This window comes from Linepithema humile, chromosome 3 (assembly GCF_040581485.1).
Source record: "Linepithema humile isolate Giens D197 chromosome 3, Lhum_UNIL_v1.0, whole genome shotgun sequence".
NCBI lineage: Eukaryota > Metazoa > Arthropoda > Insecta > Hymenoptera > Formicidae > Linepithema > Linepithema humile.
In genome coordinates, this window is record NC_090130.1 from 24,424,804 (window position 1) to 24,444,263 (window position 19,460).

The window sequence follows — 19,460 nt, forward strand, 5'->3', positions numbered from 1 at the left end:
GTGACTGCCAAGGCGATCGTCGTTCGTTTATCTCATTCTCAATGTATATACAGTGCAAAATTGACAAAATATGTAAGATAATAACGAACAATTACAATTATATGCATGAACATGTTATAGGATCAAATATTTTTCGTATATTATAACGTGATTTGCGATTTGAATCCGTAAAAAGTAAAAGTGAAGTGCGCGGATATATTCTCATAGCGAGTGGTTTTTGATATTCATCAAATGTCTTCGATGGAGCTTCAACGTTCAAGACGAAATTTACAGCAGGAGGGCATAAAACTATAAACAGCTATAAATACTTTAGCTGGTGAGTACAATTCTTTGCTCATTATTGAAATATATGCATAATTTTATGATAACACGTCAGAATAACACATCAGAATTACAATTATATGCATTGTTGTGTATTTAGCTACTTCGATTATATATTTCATAGTAATTTATTAGTTTGATCATTTCTGACTTGCTTATTTAGCAAGCACTTTTCTATTTGGCTCTTTCTCATTCTAAAGGCTGAATGTATATTCTTTTCATGTTAAGTGCAAATAAAACGAACATATCTAACTACACTATGACGTGATTGGTTCACTTCGACGACTTGGGTTTCAAATAGATGTTAGTTGCAGAATGCAGCGTACACGTCGCGGAGTTGCATTCTAATCGTTCCGTATTTTTCGCGATTATTATTACTCAAACGTGAAAAGTCGAAAAATTATTATGAATTTCTCTCATAAAGTATTAAACGTTCGTGATGATGTGTTAAATGTGCGCATATTATGCTCCGATATCACGATGTCGGCATCGGTGACTCACGTATGCAATCGGAGTCGGTTGAGATTTTTTTGTATATCTTAAGACATTTTTCTTGCCAAAATTCAGCGAAAGTGCAATTGACGCTCAATAGTGAGGTATGTTTTAATCAATAGATTAATATAATTTATTACATTCATATTTCAAATATGTGTCTCTCTAAATGCATAGTCGTTGTGATGCTATTGAAGAGCGACTACGTTAAAGCTCTCTAATATTTCTAAGACAATTGAACCCATTTAATAGTCATAAATTTTTGCTTTGAATTTCAAATATTTGATAGCATTTCTAGCATTGATAGCAATCTGGCTAGCTTGTTGAAAGCAATTAACACAAATTAGAAGTAGCTTTATTGTAATATGTATCAATTTCATGATATATTGATGAAAAATTTCTTGAACATATATTTAATGTGTTATTAACAAAAAGAAGTCTGATGTCTCGGCCATTTTAGGTGTTCTTCTTGAGACGTGAATTTTGGGTCAATATCGCCGCCTATATTAGTTTTAACTGCATACAACCGCGTCTAGTTTTACACACTGTCGGTAAATTATCATTTGATGCATAATCGTACTGTATTCACAAGTTGTGAGCCAGAAGTATCTGTGTATCCATCGAGTTGAATCGTGCTTCTAGATATCTCGAAAAGGTGTCGCTAATAGAGAATGTTCGATTTTTCATTAATTACATGTAATTTTTTGACGCAGTTTTAATGATTTTTATTTATTTTTGTTTAAAATACTAATAATATTTACGAATGATATATGTTAGCTAAACACGTTTAGTGACCTTCTTTCTTATTTTATAGAAATAATATTTTAATGCAAGCTCATCTCAGATGATCTTGATTACTACAGCATATAATATCTTGAAAAGCAAATTTTGTTGAATACATATTCTGCTGAATTTGTAAGATTACAAGAAACATTGAAATAACCTAAGAAATAATATGCATATATTCAATATACATGTTTCGATTAGAATTATACAATTTACAAATGTATGCGAAAACGAATTAATTCGTATTCAGCAGTCGGGTTTTATTTATTCCAATTTTTGCAAGTAAAAAAAAACTAGAATTTTTCTCGTTAATTTATACGGAATCTTAAATTTTTTTATAACACCCCCCCCCCCCCCCCCCCTCTCTCTCTCTCTCTCTCTCTCTCTCTCTCTCTCTCTCTCTCTCTCTCTCTCTCGATAAGTCTCAAACTCGTGCGAAATAGTTATCCCGGCGCGAATCAAATCTCCCGTTGATTGCAAAAAGACGCCGGCCGGATGAGACTTAATCGCAGCGTGATAAAACACAAGTATCGCCGGCGAATAGAAGCGTACTGTAATAGCGCCACGCATTTACAGTTACTTCCATAGGCCTCGAAGTATTCTTACTTCTCGGCGGCGACGCAACGGCGTTCTCTCTCGCATACAAAACAGTCGATCAGAAAACCGAATCCCCATTCACAATTATTGGAGGTTGCTTCCACCTCCCGCTCACTCCATCCTATACTGTCACTACGTCTCTCCCATCTCTTTCTCTCTCTCTCTCTCTCTCTCTCTCTCTCTCTCTCTCTCTCTCTCTCTCTCTCTCGCTCTCTCTTTCTCTTTCGATCCTCCTTTAACCTCACAATTTCCCTCAGTCTCTGTTCCCTCGCTCCTCACTCCCCACCCACTCCTCACCGCCTTCCCTTCGCTTCTCCCTCCGCCTCCCTCTCATCACAGTTCTATCTTACTCTCTCTGTCTTTCTCTCTCTTTTTCTCTTCTCCGTCGCCGCTCTTAACCTGCTCTACGTCCCCCTTCCCCCTTTCTCTCATCCTCTCACCTTGTGATCCTGTCACCCTCCCGCTTTCCCCCGCTTGTCTTCTTGCTCGCCCCTCTTTCCGCTCTTTCCTCTCATCCTTCTCTTTCTCTTTTCTCCTGGCTCTCTTTCTCTCTTCTTCTCATTTGCTCTTCCACTTTTATATTCTCTATCCTTATTCTCAATTACGCGGACTCATCACTTTTCCGTAACCCAAGTATTGTTTTACGTTATATTTGACATGTTGACGCGTTCTCTTACAATTAATGAAGGATTTCCAAACTCTCCATTGAAGAGATTCATATAGATCGATAATTGATTTAATCAACTTATCGCTCCAACGTGCTTGCGCTATATCGCGAAATACCTACAAATGTATACCGTTATATGAATTACAATAATTAAATAATTTGTAATATTATCGTAAAAACTTGCGTTAGAATCAAATGTCGAAGAGAAAGTACGATATAAATTGGATAGGAGAGAGAACAGAGAGCGTCTTAATACAGAAACTAATACTCTCGTACTATAAGCAAGTGCCAATAGTGATCCCAGAAATTTAATTGCTACATTAAATCATGTCTGTACGGAGAGTTGGAATGACCAACGCCATTCTGTGACTTGAAGATAAAAGCTGAAATGTTCTCTTTGTAAGATCTTACCGTTCTTTCTGCCTTTTTAAAAAACCATGATTATTCTAACTCCTGGGAGCAGGCATTTATTGAGCACTGTGCGACAACGTACAATATTTAAATATACTAAATTTTATGGTAATTTGGAACTAGAACACCAATATTATTCTCTGGCATACATCCAATGCACGGGGTGCGACACTGGTTGTCCTAACTACACGCTATAGATATTATGTATGACTTTCACACAAGGTAAAACTGGGATAGTGCATATTAGGTGTATTGGTTCCACGGCGATCATAATGATAAGCTACGTATCGAAAAGATAGGATCAGTTTCATCTCGTTGCTTCGCAAGAGCTCTTTTCGAGTTCTCTCGTTATCTTTCTTATACTCAACGATAGTCACATCGTAGCTTTTTAACCCTTTCATTTCAATCGTGATGTTGCGAGCTACGTGAAGTGTATACATTATTTTTGAGACCACAAAAATTGCTTGCGAAATTGCTTACGAACGTATAATTATTTTTAGCAAAATATATTCTTTTTCGCTGTCAACCAATGTTTGTGTGTGCCCCGCATTTCTAATCTAATTTTTTTTTTTAAAGTGTACAAATATTCAATGAATTATATCAAAAATAGTGTTTTAAAATATAATCGTAAATTATTATAACAAATTCGTCGTATATTAAATCTCTGCATAAAATCGCGAACATATATCAGTTTTTACACGCTGTTTCGATTTCACCGAGCAGCGTATTTCGGGTTTCAAGCGCGAAATCCGCGATGGACGCGTCAGGGCGGGCGTCGCGAAGGCTCGCCTTCTGGCTTCACCTGGCCGCGACTCGGAGCAAGCTCCGAGAGGACGGACCGGTTCCAAAGGATGCTCTTCCACCTTTCCGTCCTTCGAGCAGCGGCCGTGCCGTCGCCGTAAGTTGCTTCTTCGTGGTCGGTCCGTGTCTTCCCCCCCCCCTCTTCTCGTACCACGGCTCGCGTAGTCGCCGCCGCTTCTTCGGCATCTTCTTCGTCTTCGTTGTGCTTCCTCCTCCCGCCGCGCTTTGCCTATCTCGGCCCTCTCCGTCTCCTGGTCCCCGGAGTTTCCTGTACGCGGCCATGCACGCGCGAAGGCACGCGGTATATCCACCCCGCCCGCCCTGCCTCATCCCCTTTCGCGCCTCCGAGATCCTTCTCTTGATAATTTATTTTTGATAAACGACGCGCCTCGTCATACCGCCACGCGGCATGGGAAACTCACCTCGCCACTTCGCGCGCGCCTTTTTCGCTAGCCCCAAAGAAGATCTCCGCTGTCGGACAAGAGCGCGCGTCCACGTCTCCTCGCCGCCACGGCGAAGTCTCTCCTCTTCTCCCGGACGAGAGATCGTGCTCGTGCAAGGTCGGGACCTTGCGAGCCGTAGCGAGGCGTAGCGAGCCATGGCCGTGTATACTGATTATCGCGTCAAGGCGGATATCGGCTTTTCACTCGCAAAACGTTTCGGCCGAGACCGATACTCAAGTATTTAAACGCGGTTATTTAAATATTACAACTAACTACACACGCTGTGCGTTTTCATATACGAACTACGCCAAAACCTCTTCATTTTAATGTCTCTTTTTTTAAATAAATTTGTCGCGATTAAAACTCTGCTGAGAAAACTATAGGAAATTATCATATACATATCGATAATTTTATTTTCACGTTTACGCTGAAAATTTTGTTTCCAATTACACAACATTTGATTTATGTTTTATCAGTGAGGTAAAGAACGTAAATTATTTATTATGCTGCGATCAAAATTTAATAAGTAAACGATTTAATGATTGATAAATGCTTATTTATTTATGATTCTGATCATACTGGAGTGAATTATAATATTTTTAAATTTATTTTCGTAAATATCTTCCAGCTTTATTGAGATTTTCTTTCACATAATACCGCTACAGATCTCATTCTTGCATTTTATTGTACCTTGGTGCCTTTTTTCGCTGTATTATATTTCGTTTCCGTGGCGTTCCGCAACCGGGGCGAATATTCGCGTGACCGGATGCGCAAAATCGTGCGGGCCCAATATAGAAGCACAAATCACGAAAAAGATACGGCGAAAGTTTGAAATTTATTCATATTGGATAGACGGAATCAGAATTAAAATGTAAGAAGAGAATCTTTTAATTAAAAACATGACTTTTTTAAAGAAATGCTACTAGAATTTTTTAATAAGAGTTATCTCGAAACGTTACTCTGACATTCATGTCATTATTGTAACAATATTGTTTTAAAAATGCAATTTTAATATTTGATTTTTTCGTCGACAAGTGATGCGTATCGGTATCTCTTATCGTTGGCAGGACTCATACGTAATAAATCGGTGCGCCGCTAGGATGAGGCATTGATTGAAATTTAATATGACGAAAAAGGCACTCGAGAAGACGTTTTAATATCACGTGCCTGTCGAAAACAGTCCGGTCCTACTCTTGGTGGCCACACGATTAATAATTTATCACCTGTCAACTCCTGGTCGAGGTTGATGAGTGCACTGCCAAATTAGTATATATCTATATACGTTTAATTTAATTTGGAAAAGCAAGAAAAATCATCTCTATTATTATTATTATTATACCTTGCCGGTTATCTAGCGAAATGTAAGCTTCACGTAGAAGGATCTCATGTGGACGAATCGCGTCGATTTGTCTGTCACTCCTGGCGATCCTTTAACTTCTTTAACTCGCGAATGTCGCGCCATGAATACTGCGCTCAAATGAAAAATTGCCTTTCCACGCAAAAAACTATACGGTATATTGTCTTACAATCTCATTTTTTATCTTTTATTTCTATGTAATATAAAAAATATATAAATGCATGTATGAGATTGTAATTATTTCATCACTTTCATTACATATATTTTCAATTATAACGAGTAGGAAAAGCGTGAGAAATGTCTTGCATTTCTTAAACTCTGAACTACATTTGCTATTTTACTCTTGTGCTTTCTCTCAACTCTTGAAAGATTGGTAACAGAAACGATTTCGAAAAATTTCTAGATTTTATTTTTTCGTGATTATCAGTGTCTTTTTAACTTATTATTAATTTCTTCACGGACTAGAATTATATCTCTTGTAAAATTTATATCTCGATATTTATATTTAAAATACTTGGAAGAAAAAATACAAGTTATAATCATATATATTACAGTAGTATCTATTTTAATAATATACTAAATTAATTAAAATTAAATAAGTTTGTCAAATTTGAGATTAGTAGTTTTCCTTTGCAATTTACAAAATTTTTCGCATACTTAATACACAAATACAATTCAATGTTGAGTTTTTATTAAATATTCGATTTATGTAACCTTTCTTAGCGCTTCAAAATGCACTATCATGCATTACTGTAAATGGCGCATTAACGTGAAAGAGGAATGAATCCCGTAAGAATATGTGTCCAGGGCGGTGAGCGGATAGCGGATAACGCGTGATTCACTCTATGACTCAAGCTCTAGTCGCTTCGGTTGCTCTAGTCGCGCTGGAGAAGGCGCGCCCGGATCATGGTATAACGTTTTCCAATCCGAGTCAGCGACTTCTCCGCAGTTAATGTCGTGGAAGAAAAGAATCAAGCGGGTGTGCTCGCGAATGTTACGTCACCAATATTGACGTTTCTTTCGCAACAAGCAGAAAACTTAATTTTACCGCTTTTAATAGATGGAAACGCCACTTCAATATACGAAAATTTATTTATATGTTTGTTTGCATATCTCATTCGACCAGGGAAAAATCGATTTCATATAAAATTAAAGACATGTTACTGAGAATGATGAAAATCAGCCGTCAGATGATTTGTTGCATATATATATATGTGAAAATTATATGAGAATATATTTTAAATTTATATTTATAAAAATAAATATATAAACTCTGTAACTTTTTGTCGACATATTGGCAAATTGATATCTAGTTCATAAAATTGTAAAAGTAACGAAATTTTTAGACGATCAAACAGAACGGAACATTATAGCTTTTATCTCCGCTGATTTTTATAATGATCGCGAACGCGCATTGAGTGAATAACAAACGAAATCCATAACACATGCGCCAGCACGGTTATTGTGTTGGGCGGAATTTCGTCGTTTACATTCCAAACATCGTTACTAATTTATCTGCAGGTCGAAAATTATGCAAAATAATAAACCGTCCGTTGTAAACCGTTGTGAGAGGGACACATATTGTAAAAACGTACCTATGAATACAAATCCGATTCCGTTGCCAGTTATGATAGATACGCGTATAAAATTGTCTTTCAAACGATCGCGGAGATTATTTTCGCTTTTCGCGTCTCCACTCGTCGGACAAACTTGACGCTTGAATTTGCTGTAAAGAAAGAAAGGCGAGAGATCAAAATAAAAAGATCATCCCTCTAATTCCTTATGAGGGACACAAAAGTCGGTGTAACCGGAACCGGGAGGATTAATAAATGGGAATTCAAAAACTTGCGAGCCAATCCGTGATTTCGAAGATTAGGAATTCAATTCCGCCGAGTGAATTCCCGCTAATTCCTCTTAATCCACCTGTTCTCTGGGGTTTGAGCGATTATAAATTAAAAAAAAAAGGGGGGGAGGAAACGGGAAAAGGATAACGGCGTGAAAAAGAATCGGAGAAAAAAAGAGGAGGAGAAGGGTGCCGGCAGGGACGAAAGAAAAGAGACAGTGAGTGAGTAGGGAAAGCGGGAACGAGAGAGAAAGAGAGACGGAGCATGGATACGCATTGGAGAACGGCCGTTAGCTCGCTAGGCTTGGCGGCGGCGTCGTTGTCGTCGTCGTTGTCGTCGTAGTCGCTGTCGCCGTCGCCGTCGAATGTCCTCGGACGACGGCGCCATCGCCGACCTCGTGCGAGCGTCCCTCGCTAAAGTAGGTTAGGTCGATGAGGCCACGACGATGCTGCCGTGGTTTCTGCGCAGCGCTCTCGATTCTGTGCCCCCTCTTCCACCCTTTTGTCTCTCTCTCTTTCTCCTATCTCCCTTCCTTTCTGTTTCTCTATCTTGTTCTCTTCTTCTCTCTTACTCTTTGCTTTTTATCTCGTTCTCTCTCTCCCTCCGCTTCTCTCGCTACCAATCTTTCTCCTTGTTTCTCTATCTCGCTCTCTCTTTTTCTCTGCCACCTATTTTTCTCTATCCCCCTTCACCCTTTGCTACCACTGTCATACACTCTCTCTTTTTCTCTTTCTTTCTCTTGCTGGTCTCTCTCGCTTTCATGATTCTGCTACCGAGTTGGCGATTCCGCAAATCGTCACTGCCAGCTACCGCACGATCGATTCCGGCAGCGTTCCTGTTTTTCGAAAATCTCAAAAATTTTCTCGAGGCGCGATGAGCGATCGCGAGATTCAGTTTTACAGAATTGTTTATCTCCGTTCACGTGATAAAATTGTTGTCACTAAAAGGCAACTTTATTCATGAATGTAAATATATATGAAAGCAGAAAGAATCAGTTAAAAAAGAGAGACTAATTAATCTTTGATTCTGCAGATAAAGGATTCGCAGTTTTTCCGAATAAATTTGCATCAATTTCTATGCAATCCACCTGTTACAACGTAGGTAATATCTATATACTTGCATATGGATACTTAAGAACTTACTTAAGAGCGATTATGGAATTAGTAACTAACTACTTGGGATTACTATTAGTAACTTACTTATAAGTAACTACTACTTGGGGTTTGAGGTTTACTTCTGGATAGGCAGTACGCCGTCTATATTCTCACGGCGACGATTTGATCTACCTGACTGCAAGGGAAACGCGCGCACAATTTCTTTCTCGCGCCCGTTTCCCTCCTCTAGATAAACGCTCTTGTTCCACGCAAATATGATACATCGCGGATATGCAATAAAATGTAATGTTTTCGAGCAATATCTCATTTGTATATCAGTAAAACTGAAATATTTTACAATAACAATATTCGTAATAGCACGATAAACGCAATTACCGAGTTGTTAAGTTTTTAATAAACGGTGTTTTAATTATTGATTAATTTAAATCTAAATCGATATAAGTATTTAAATTCTAAAAATTGACAAGGTGAACAGAGAGTATATGTCTCATAAAACTTAAATTAGGAGAATTAAATTAGAGAGTGAACACACAGAATCATTATTATTTTCAATCTATGAAATGTAGCAGACAATCTGCCGAATACATACGCAGAAAAATCGATTGGATTTATTGAAATTCACGTTATTGGGAGTGTTATTAGGATATTAATGTATGCATTACGGCAAACGAATAAATACACGCACGCAACGGCTGCGCATTGCCGATGGAATTAGTCCCTTTGTACCTCAGGCAGAGAGGAATTTTGCGTGTTTCAATTAAACGGTTATGAATTTTTGAGAGCATCTGACATCGTACGATTTCTGGTTATATCTATCTTCGTTCACGTCATTCTAGATTGCAAAAACATTATTTTCTAAAATTTATTCTTAAAAATTTTTTGATGGCTTAAATATTGTTTTATGATATTTGTGAAGCTTTGTACTCACAATGTTTGACTTTACAGCTTTATTGCTGTTCTATTTGCATATGATTGGTTCTAAACTATCTCTTCTAAGAAATTTATAGAGAGACAGGTAAAAAGGGAGATCAAACTCTATATTATGAATTTTTTATCATTATTTTGACATTATTCTAATAGTGAATTTATTTATGGAAATCAAAATAAGTAGTACATTTTTATTTTTTTTTTTAATTTATTTATATAGCATGAATATGAATATTGTATTAATTATATGTATGACATTAGTGATTTATATTATACTCTATTAATATTAATCTTAATATTATAATAGCAATATTAATTAATAAATTGTCATCAATGTGCTAATAGTAATATTTATTAGTAGTAATATTTATATATTCATATTTCATAAATAAATGAAAATGGATCAAGTGTTTTAACGCCTACTAGTTATCATATTTTATTTCACTTGGATATACCAATTTCGTGAATAAAACCGGTTTTTAAAATTATTTGATTCATATCAATAAACGTGGAGGGAATTGTTCTATTTTTTTCGCTCTTTTCATTTTATGACCAGAAATCACTCGCTACTACAAAAACTCATGTATCGAAAAATGAATTGTTTATGTCAACTATTTATTTTTTACACAAGAAATTACAATTATGTTTGGCGAAAACATAAGTAAAGTGTTTGAAGTGAAAAAGGAAAACAAATGAATTTTCGACGACGTGACTGCTTTGGAGCTGTAGAAGGTTAAATGCTGAAGACACAAGAGAATGACATATCTAGTGGCGACGCGCGCGAATGCCGTTACGTTTCCTACCTATAATATACTAGCAGAGAAAAATTTCACGCATGGAAAAACCGTTGTTTGAAAATCAAGTATTTTATGTCAATTACAATTAGTAATTATCTTGTAAAATATTTTCTATATCAAATTTTGATTAGCTGCACGTTGAAGATTGAAATTATGTGTCATGCTAACAAAAATACTTTTCCATTTAGTAAATGGCTTGCTTGGACGGAATAGAATGATTGATTTCCGCAGACGGAACCTAATGATTGTTCGTCTCACTTTAAAAAGAATATAATCGAACAAACAAAACAAAACGGTGTTCGAAGAAATGTGCCTTTTTTGCTCCACACAGTGTGTAAATTAAAAAAATTGACAAGTACTTCTAAATAAAATCATTCTATTTGATACATCCAAAATTTTCATATTTTCTCGTAAAAAGTTAACTGCACACTACAACCTTTTTCCAATTTCTGCTTTACTTCATATTTTTATCTTCTCTAAGACAGACAAGATCGATTAACTTTCGGAAAAATCGGACGCTAACGCGCGATATCAGCGATGAAGCGTTTATCGTGGGGGGCGATCGAATTGCGCGAGGTGACGCGAGAACGACGGAAAACATTCGACTTGCTCTATACGCGCGGAATTGCGCGGCGAGAGAGCAGATGGACGTATCGATCCATCGACACGGAACTCGAAGCCCACGCCGGCTTGAACGTTATACAGCGCGGGCTAACAAATAATACAATTACGCTATGACGAATATTCACGAGTCGGCTTGTAATATATGTATAAAGTGGATAAAAAAGCATTATACCCATGCGACGCGTTGTTTTATGGACATGTAACGATAAATAAGAAAGAAATTGCAAAATACTACTGCGAATTTAGCGAAACGCACGACACACGTGCGTTTGTTCGCTGCCGAATCGCGCGCGAAACATCCTTCAATTTATACAATCTGTATCATATATGTTTTTCATCTCCGACTCTTCCTCTCTCTCTTTCTTGTGCTTCTCTTTCTGGCCTTCCGTGCGCCCTTACTTGTACCTGTACTAATTGCATCTTGGGTGAACGTACATATATATTTAGTTGTCCCGAGTTTCCCACGTTATCCTTCGGTACAGATTCTTGGAATAATTTAATGTAGGTTTTGTCCGTAACAAAATTATTACTACTAAATGCAAACTAATAATTTTTCATTTTAAAACTTTGAAATTTTTATTATTTAAATTTACGATATTTAACGAACGCAAAAGTAGCTGTTATAAATTATTACTTTGTACCTAATATATCATCTTGATTACGATATAAATATTATCAGTAAAATAAATGTTATGATAACTTTTAATAAATTTATATACATTGGAAGTATGATAAATATTGAAACAAAATTGTAGACTTGAAGAACAGTCGAAATTCGATATTTTTAGCCAAGGAATTTCATTAGACTGACGCAGTAAGCTCTCCTCGTCGGTAACATCCGACTACACGCGCTCGCCGTTATTCTTTCGGCGAACAACCGGCGAACTTTTGAACGGACCGCTCGAGGATCGAGCGGCCGCTGATTTCGGCCGGCGATCGCCGTGGTCTAACACGTGAAATAGACTCACGAATTGTCCGGCCATCGTGCCGACCGGATGTCGACGTATATCGATCCATCGAACTGGACCCGCGAGCTACCGTGTCGCGCGGACCGTCAGACGTAACGGACAGGATAGTAAAAGCCCTCTGGTTCCAGTTGGTACGACGGGTCCGTTCGTACATCCGTTCGTACGTCCATCCGCTCGTACGTCCGTCAGCCCGTCGGATAATACCAGAGTTCACCTAAATATAACTCAGAAGCGGAGAAACGGAGGGAAACGTGCGCGCCCGCGCGAACGCGCGCGCGCGCGTAAGCTAGTGCGAGAAAGCATGAGAGGAGAAACGGGTGGGAGACGTGGTGGGGAAGGAGAGAGAGACAGAGAGAAAGAGAGAGTATGAGACGGGAGGATGGGCGAGACGAGGAACTCCGGACTCACCGCTATGCCGTCCAGGTTGCACGGCCAGTTGCAGCTGCATGGACATCACCATGGCCATGTATTATTTTGTAGCATGCTTAATATATACGCCCGGAGAAGGGATCGGGCCGAATTTCGACCGCGGAACGACGAATTCGACTTTCCGTAATTGAGTACATAATATATATATGTATATATATATATACACGTATGCATACATATGTACATGTACCGCACCGCTGATGAACTCCAACTCGATCGATCGCCGCGTTAAAATCTTGACAAGGCATGCTAATGTCTCCCGTGTATATAGCGCAAGTCGAATCCCCGATCGATGCGGACGAGCAAAAATGGAAACGGATCAGCCACTATTAACTGTCATTCTGCATTTCCCGAATTATTATTCTTATATATTTGTCCCTAAAATGTTATAAATTTTTCCAAATCATGCGCTTTAAAAGTACAGACATTACCAGAAATAATTATTGTTCAAAAAATTCATTGGAAGAAAGAACATCGAATGATTAGGAGTTAATGATTCCATACGATTAAATCAAACAATGTGATTTATCTCTTAAATATTTAGAATTTAAATTTCGCTGAGTTTAATTACATTAGTTAGATTTATAAATAAAAATAAAAAATAAAACATTTATCACTAAGATCATGTAAATAATTAGGCGATAATCTATCGCATTGCTTTTGCAATCGCCAGTATTTGATCCCTAGTAATTATGACCGATACATAAGGGAATTTGAATTTCCTCATTAGCGCTAATCCGTAAGTTTGGGAAAATCGATTATCTATACTTATTCGCTGGAATTCTGATTCCATCGTTCGCAAACAAAACAAACGAAATATTTCATAGAAACTATGATTGCTACATGAAATGCGAACATTTTCTTACTTTGCTCTCACTTTCCCAACTAATGAATTGGTTTCTCTTTCTCTCCCTGACATATGTGAAAGTCCTAACTTAATTAAAAATAAATTAACAAATAAATTAGTACACATATTAAGAAAAAAAGAACTTTGTCAATTTTTATCGTCACATTTTTTAGAGATATAACAAAACTGCTTACATAGTCAAATATTAAATAATATGTTGTAAAATGCTTACAATTAGCTAATAATTATATTTTAAATAACGATAGACTACTGTTATCTATGTTACAATTAAAAATAATAACGATTAATATAATATTGAGCAACGATAGAACTATTACTAATTAAGCGATTTTTTACTTGATTTCCGCGTTAAAAAATTTCACAAGTTTCCATAGCTTTCCAAACTATTCCCTAACTGTTTTCGGTTTTCTTGATTTTTGGTCTCCACGTTCTTCTTCTAGAAATACTGAAAAACGGTGTACGATGAATCGCGTTTAATTTCTTGTCCTCGATGTTCTTTCTCGTCACGTTGGTGGTGATTCGTTCGCCAATCGTCCACGTTTATTAATTGTCCGCGAAATATTTTACAGCGACATTTAAAAAGAAAGGATCTTGGCTGTAAAACAAAGTATAATACGATCGAAGTATTTGTCACTTTGTAGTATAATGCCGAGTGAGTCGGATTTGAAATTAAATATTCGCGCATACTGACAATGAGTTACTTCCATTTACTCGGATTAGTTTTACTAACTTTTCTGGTCGTCTCGAAACAGTTACGTTCATAGCCTATGACTTTCTCTGAGAAACGAGTCTCCGAGTTCAATCCGATTTACCCTCCAATTCCATTTCACCCGCCGTTATTATGGCGCTATGCAGGGACGAAAATGCTTGCATGTTTATTTTTGAAATACCTTTAACAACGAGAAACGCGATCAAATTCGATGTGATAAATTCCACAGTGCTGCGCGCTGCAATCGTTGTCGGTAAATAACATACAAAAACGAACGGGCGTATCGTTTTTCTGTGAAAAACGATGCAACATTGAAACCGAACTTGACTTCAAGTATCACGAATCAAATTCTCTCTTTTTTTTTTTTGTACAGTCGATCATAATTATCGAAGAAAGTTTTCACTATCCAGAAGAAAATTTATTTAATTCTGCCGCTTTCATGCGCGCATGCATTCGTGCATAAAAATATAACACCCTCGAGTTTGCAATTTCATATTTATATTGCCATTAGCAATATTTATTAAAATTTTAGAATTTTGCAAGACCTTCCATCGCGCGAGAAGTACTCTCTTTCGATAATTAAGAGTTTTGATTCACATAAAAATTGCGCATAGCTTAACAGCATTAATGATGTCATATGCTAAAATTTTCTCTTCACCAACGCAATCTGAACTACCCTCGAAAATATCGAACCGGCAGAGCAAAACAAATATGAATAGGCATACAATTTTAGAATGCCCGTTTTATTTCACTCCTTGGTTACTCACACTCTAAAATTGCGCGATCTGAAAATTAGATCTTAAACTTTATTATACACGTATATTTTTAAAAAATAGAATTAAAATTAAAAAGTTAAGATTCAGAAGATTAAATACTTTTTTCTCTGTCTCTGAAAAATTAAAATCTGTGATTTCAGATTCCCCAAAGAATCTTTCACCATAAAAGACGTTGAATCCGCGGGACATTCTCTGCAAAGGAGGACATAGACAGAGCACCGAGTAACTTGCGGAAAAATCTACCAGGTACTCGTTAGATTCATTTTCCACGAGACTCGTGTTCGTGCAAAGCGCAAGACGCGGACAGAGAACGCAGTATCTCTCGCGGAGCGTCCTTACGTCCCATTCGGAAATAATGCAGCGCCTCTCGTTAAATTACCCGCCCGCTCGTTTCGCGTCGTCCGCGCGTAATGCGTCACCCCTTTCCCTCCAACCCTCCCGCCCGCCGCTCTTCCCTCCCCCGACGTAATGTACATAAATACATTTAATCTCGCTCTCCTGCTGCCCTCCTGATATTTTTCGAGAGATCGATCGAGCCGCGCGGTCCCACATTTTCCCTGCTAATTCCGAGATCTCGTTTGTGAATTTCGGTCGACGTTGGCGCGTTCCAAAATTGGTATTGGCGATCCCTGGCAGCGCTGAGTTTCTGGCTCGAGCGCCGGGGGTATGGCAGAAGCGCGCGGCTATAATAAAGGCGCACCATCCCTCCACCCCTCTGCTTCCCGCGCCACGCCGCATCTACCCGCGTCTCGCCCCGCTTCGCTTCGCCTTCGTCGTCGTGCTGTTGCCGCGCGCGCTCGCTCGCTCGTTCGCCCGCTCGCTCGCACGGTCCCGCTTCGCCGGGTGGCGGCGTATACCCTCCTCCGACTGCCGCTCTCGCTCGGAATCGGAAAGGGGAGACCGCCGGTGGTGCGCGCAGGCGCGAGGGTCGAACGGAAAAAAATCGGCCGGGCTGACGACGGGGGATGGTCGTCGTATCGATCGCGCTAACATCGGGGACCGAGAGCGCCGGAGTACGGGTATCTACGGGTATAACCGTGATGCAGCCACGGTGACGGCTATACCCCGACTCGACCGAGAGTGAATGACGTGCCGCCGAATCCTGGAGGACTTTTAGTTCTTCCAACGTTATCACGAAAGCATGTCCGACGTACAATCTTTTTCTCGCGTGGAAAATTTCACGCGATTCTATTGTTAGATTAATTCGCAAAAACGCAGTAAGCGCAATACGATACGACGTTGAATTCTTCAGATGATCGGAATTTATCGCGCTCGCATTGGGCGAGCGCGTATCATTAGCGAACTGCGAGCGCTCGAGAGCACTCCCGTCCAGCTGAACTTTACTCCCCGTTCGCATCTTGCGCGAAAGGCACAAGGTAGCACGCGTTGCCGGTCCCGGAAAAAGTCTCATCCGTTTATACGTTCTACAAAACGCGCAACAAAAGTCAGCACCGACATCGCACGAGCGCGTCCGAGGTTGCTCGAAGTTACGGCGATGGAAAGCAAGAAGGGACACGGCGATAGAGAGAGAAAGGGAGAGATAAAGAGAGACCGAGCGAGCGAGCGAGTGAGCGAAGAGATGTAGAATGTAGCTAAGAGGGGTCGACGGGGAGGGAAAACGCGTTCGACGCACGATGGATGCAACGGACTAAAAATCTCGGATATTTTCGGCCGCGCTCGGCCGCCATCGGATGTAAAATTTATACAAAAATACAAACGCGCGACGAGTATTAGCCAGCGTTATGTATATTAACCGAGAGAGCCAGTCGCGATAAATTCTCGACTTTGTTCGATGTTGACTGGCGTTACGTCCGTACGAATGCAGTACCGTAAATAATAAAAAAAGCTGCGATATTAATCGTAACAAGGCCGGATAATTATTCAGAATCCCAGCAACGCGGAGAACCGTGCTGAAATAGCACTCGTACTGCTAAATAAGAAGCGAATATTAGAACAAATAGATATCGGTCAGTTTGATCGATCTACAAACCGAGAAGCAGAATCGACTTTAAACTCGAAGTGGCTCCCAGGTTCGGTTATAATGTAAAAAGGCACTTGTCACTAATGAGAAATATCGATTTTGCAGCTATTAATTTATGATTAATAATAATTCAGCAAATAAAGTCAAAATTGAAATCCGTCCAGCAGAACATTTATTTTAAAGATGAAAAACTTTTGGTTTCTCATCATAGTTACATGAAATTATGAAATAATAAAATTATATGATTTTTTTTTTAGGATACATTGAAATAAATTAATTTCTTTAAATATCATAAATCATAGATTTATGGATTAATATATTATTCATTATAATCAACTGTTATAATCCAATATAGATTCACTGATTGTAGATTTAAATTTAGTGTTTAGTTTCAATTTGTGGATATCACATTAACAATAAATATATTTAAAACACATATTTAAAATTCAGCGAAAAAAAGAAAACAAGCAGAAGAATTTACTATCACACCCGATATATCGCATGCTATTATTTATTTATTGTGATGCGCGCTATAGATTATAAAGTGGGACATCACAATCATAAAAGTAATTACTACTACAAGCCAATGGCTTGTATCGCTCCGTGGGAAAATAATCTAATCAAACGTTGAAGTATGAAATACATATATTAGATCTATTTTATTTTTTTTTCTATATATTTCTATCGTCATATAAATACATAAAAACTATATAAGAGTGATTGACCAATGTAACTGACAGAAAACAAATTTATAGAGAAAGCAAATCTTTTCTTTTTTTCTTTAAAGTTATTTTTAGATACACATGCGTATATTAAGAAACTAAATATCACTGAGAAGGTGCAGCTTTCTAAAAAAAATATATTAAATTATTTTTCTTGATGTGATAAAAATGTACGTAATGTTTAGATAATAGACAAAGAGAATGGATGTATTCGAATGTAAACAAAATACTAATGCCACCCCATGCCATCTAAGCTCTTTTTCTCATAATTCCTTTTATTAACAAAGCTTGATGAGTAGGTAAAAACAATTAATGTACCAAATATTTCTCCCAAAGATATTTTGCTTCTTTATTGGCTTATCTTGAAGGTTTTTCCTGTGTTTTCTAAGTTGCTGCGTGTGCTATGTCATTAGCTTTGCGAATTAATGCTTTCGCTATCCTCTGCTTGCAAATTGAAAACATCTGTAAGGATAACAACGATGAAAAGCTTTTACATTTTCCTATGTGAAAAGATTAGAGAAATAGTTCCAGATATTTTAAATTTATAAATAACGCCTGATTTCTTTAGCGTTGAAACATTTTCTTATTTCTAATAGTTTATTAGAAGTGCTACACATTTGTAGAACATATATCTTATATACTTATAGACTTGTATAGATTAAAAACAACACAAATTTTTTTAATTAATTTAAAAAGTACAATTTATGTACAATAAGAACATGCCTGGCTTTCCTTATTTTTTTTAAAGAAAGATTTGAGCTATCTTTGCTATTGCGAAAAGTATATTGTCTATATTTGATTAAATCACACTTCTTTTAAAAAGGGAACATTTGGAATAATATTCAAGTCGAAAAAATTATATAATACACTACAAATTTTACACATTTGAAAAATAATACTTTCGATGCTTGATTTACACTATTCCTCTTTACACAATTTTAAACACATAACAAGGGATGAAAATATCTACATACTAAGACGACAATGTACATCTCTATGAGAGAACATTATAATAATATAAATAATTTTCATCAATTACTTTGACACAGCGAGTAACATGAAACTTTATAAAAAAATAGCGAATACTTACTCATGTACTTATCAAGACACTCTGTGAAACCTTTTGACTATCGTATTCTGGATCCATCCATCTCTATCTATAATAAAACATACAAACTATAATATATATTAACAATGAATAATTTGATATTACAGAATTGGGCATACATACATGTCAAGCGTACCGCAACATGATCCTTCCGTTGATCGTCGAGGTGCTGGTAAGTCTCACATCGTTACTATTGTTCCGTGTCGTGTTATTTTAGATTGATAAAGCTACGCAATTTGCGATCGTACTCCGTTGCGGATGCCGCGTGGCATCGCGGCGCGTTGCCATTTTCATTAACGCGTTACGCTGCCGTCGTCGTCGCTACGAGAGACGGGCATTCGGCACACCACGAATGTGACAGCCGGACCGAACTTCGGTTAAGGTCGAGCGGATTCGGTCCTCGTCGGATTTAAATATCGGCCGGAAATAGGACCTCCGTTCATCTCGCGCAGCATCGTGGAGACAGGTAGTAGGGGTTGTCGGGGGAGGTCCTTTCGACGATACTTAAGCAGGATTGCGTTTTAGACTAGTAGAATTATAACAATAACAAAGTCGCGTATTTTTTTTGGATTTCTAATTAAGATTAATTGTATTCGGGGTTTTGGCACAATTTTCTCTACTTTCAAAGTTGTGAAAATCTTATGTTACTCTTTTACGCCATCTTTTATATACGAATTTTTTATTGGGAATTCAATTTTTCTTTTTTTATCTATTGAT

General features: G+C 37.8%; 2 long non-coding RNA genes across 2 annotated transcripts; one reads left to right on the plus strand and one right to left on the minus strand.

The window, feature by feature from the left end:
* The first annotated feature begins 330 nt into the window (after positions 1 to 330).
* LOC136998413 (uncharacterized) lies at positions 331 to 19,038 on the plus strand. The gene is made up of 3 exons (XR_010888981.1): positions 331 to 917; positions 15,073 to 15,178; positions 18,851 to 19,038. It is a non-coding gene; the product is annotated as an uncharacterized lncRNA (long non-coding RNA).
* Positions 17,554 to 19,010, minus strand: LOC105668793 (uncharacterized). The gene is made up of 3 exons (XR_001100171.2): positions 18,867 to 19,010; positions 18,726 to 18,792; positions 17,554 to 18,097 (listed from the first exon to the last, which is right to left on the minus strand). It is a non-coding gene; the product is annotated as an uncharacterized lncRNA (long non-coding RNA).
* Positions 19,039 to 19,460: the final 422 nt, after the last annotated feature.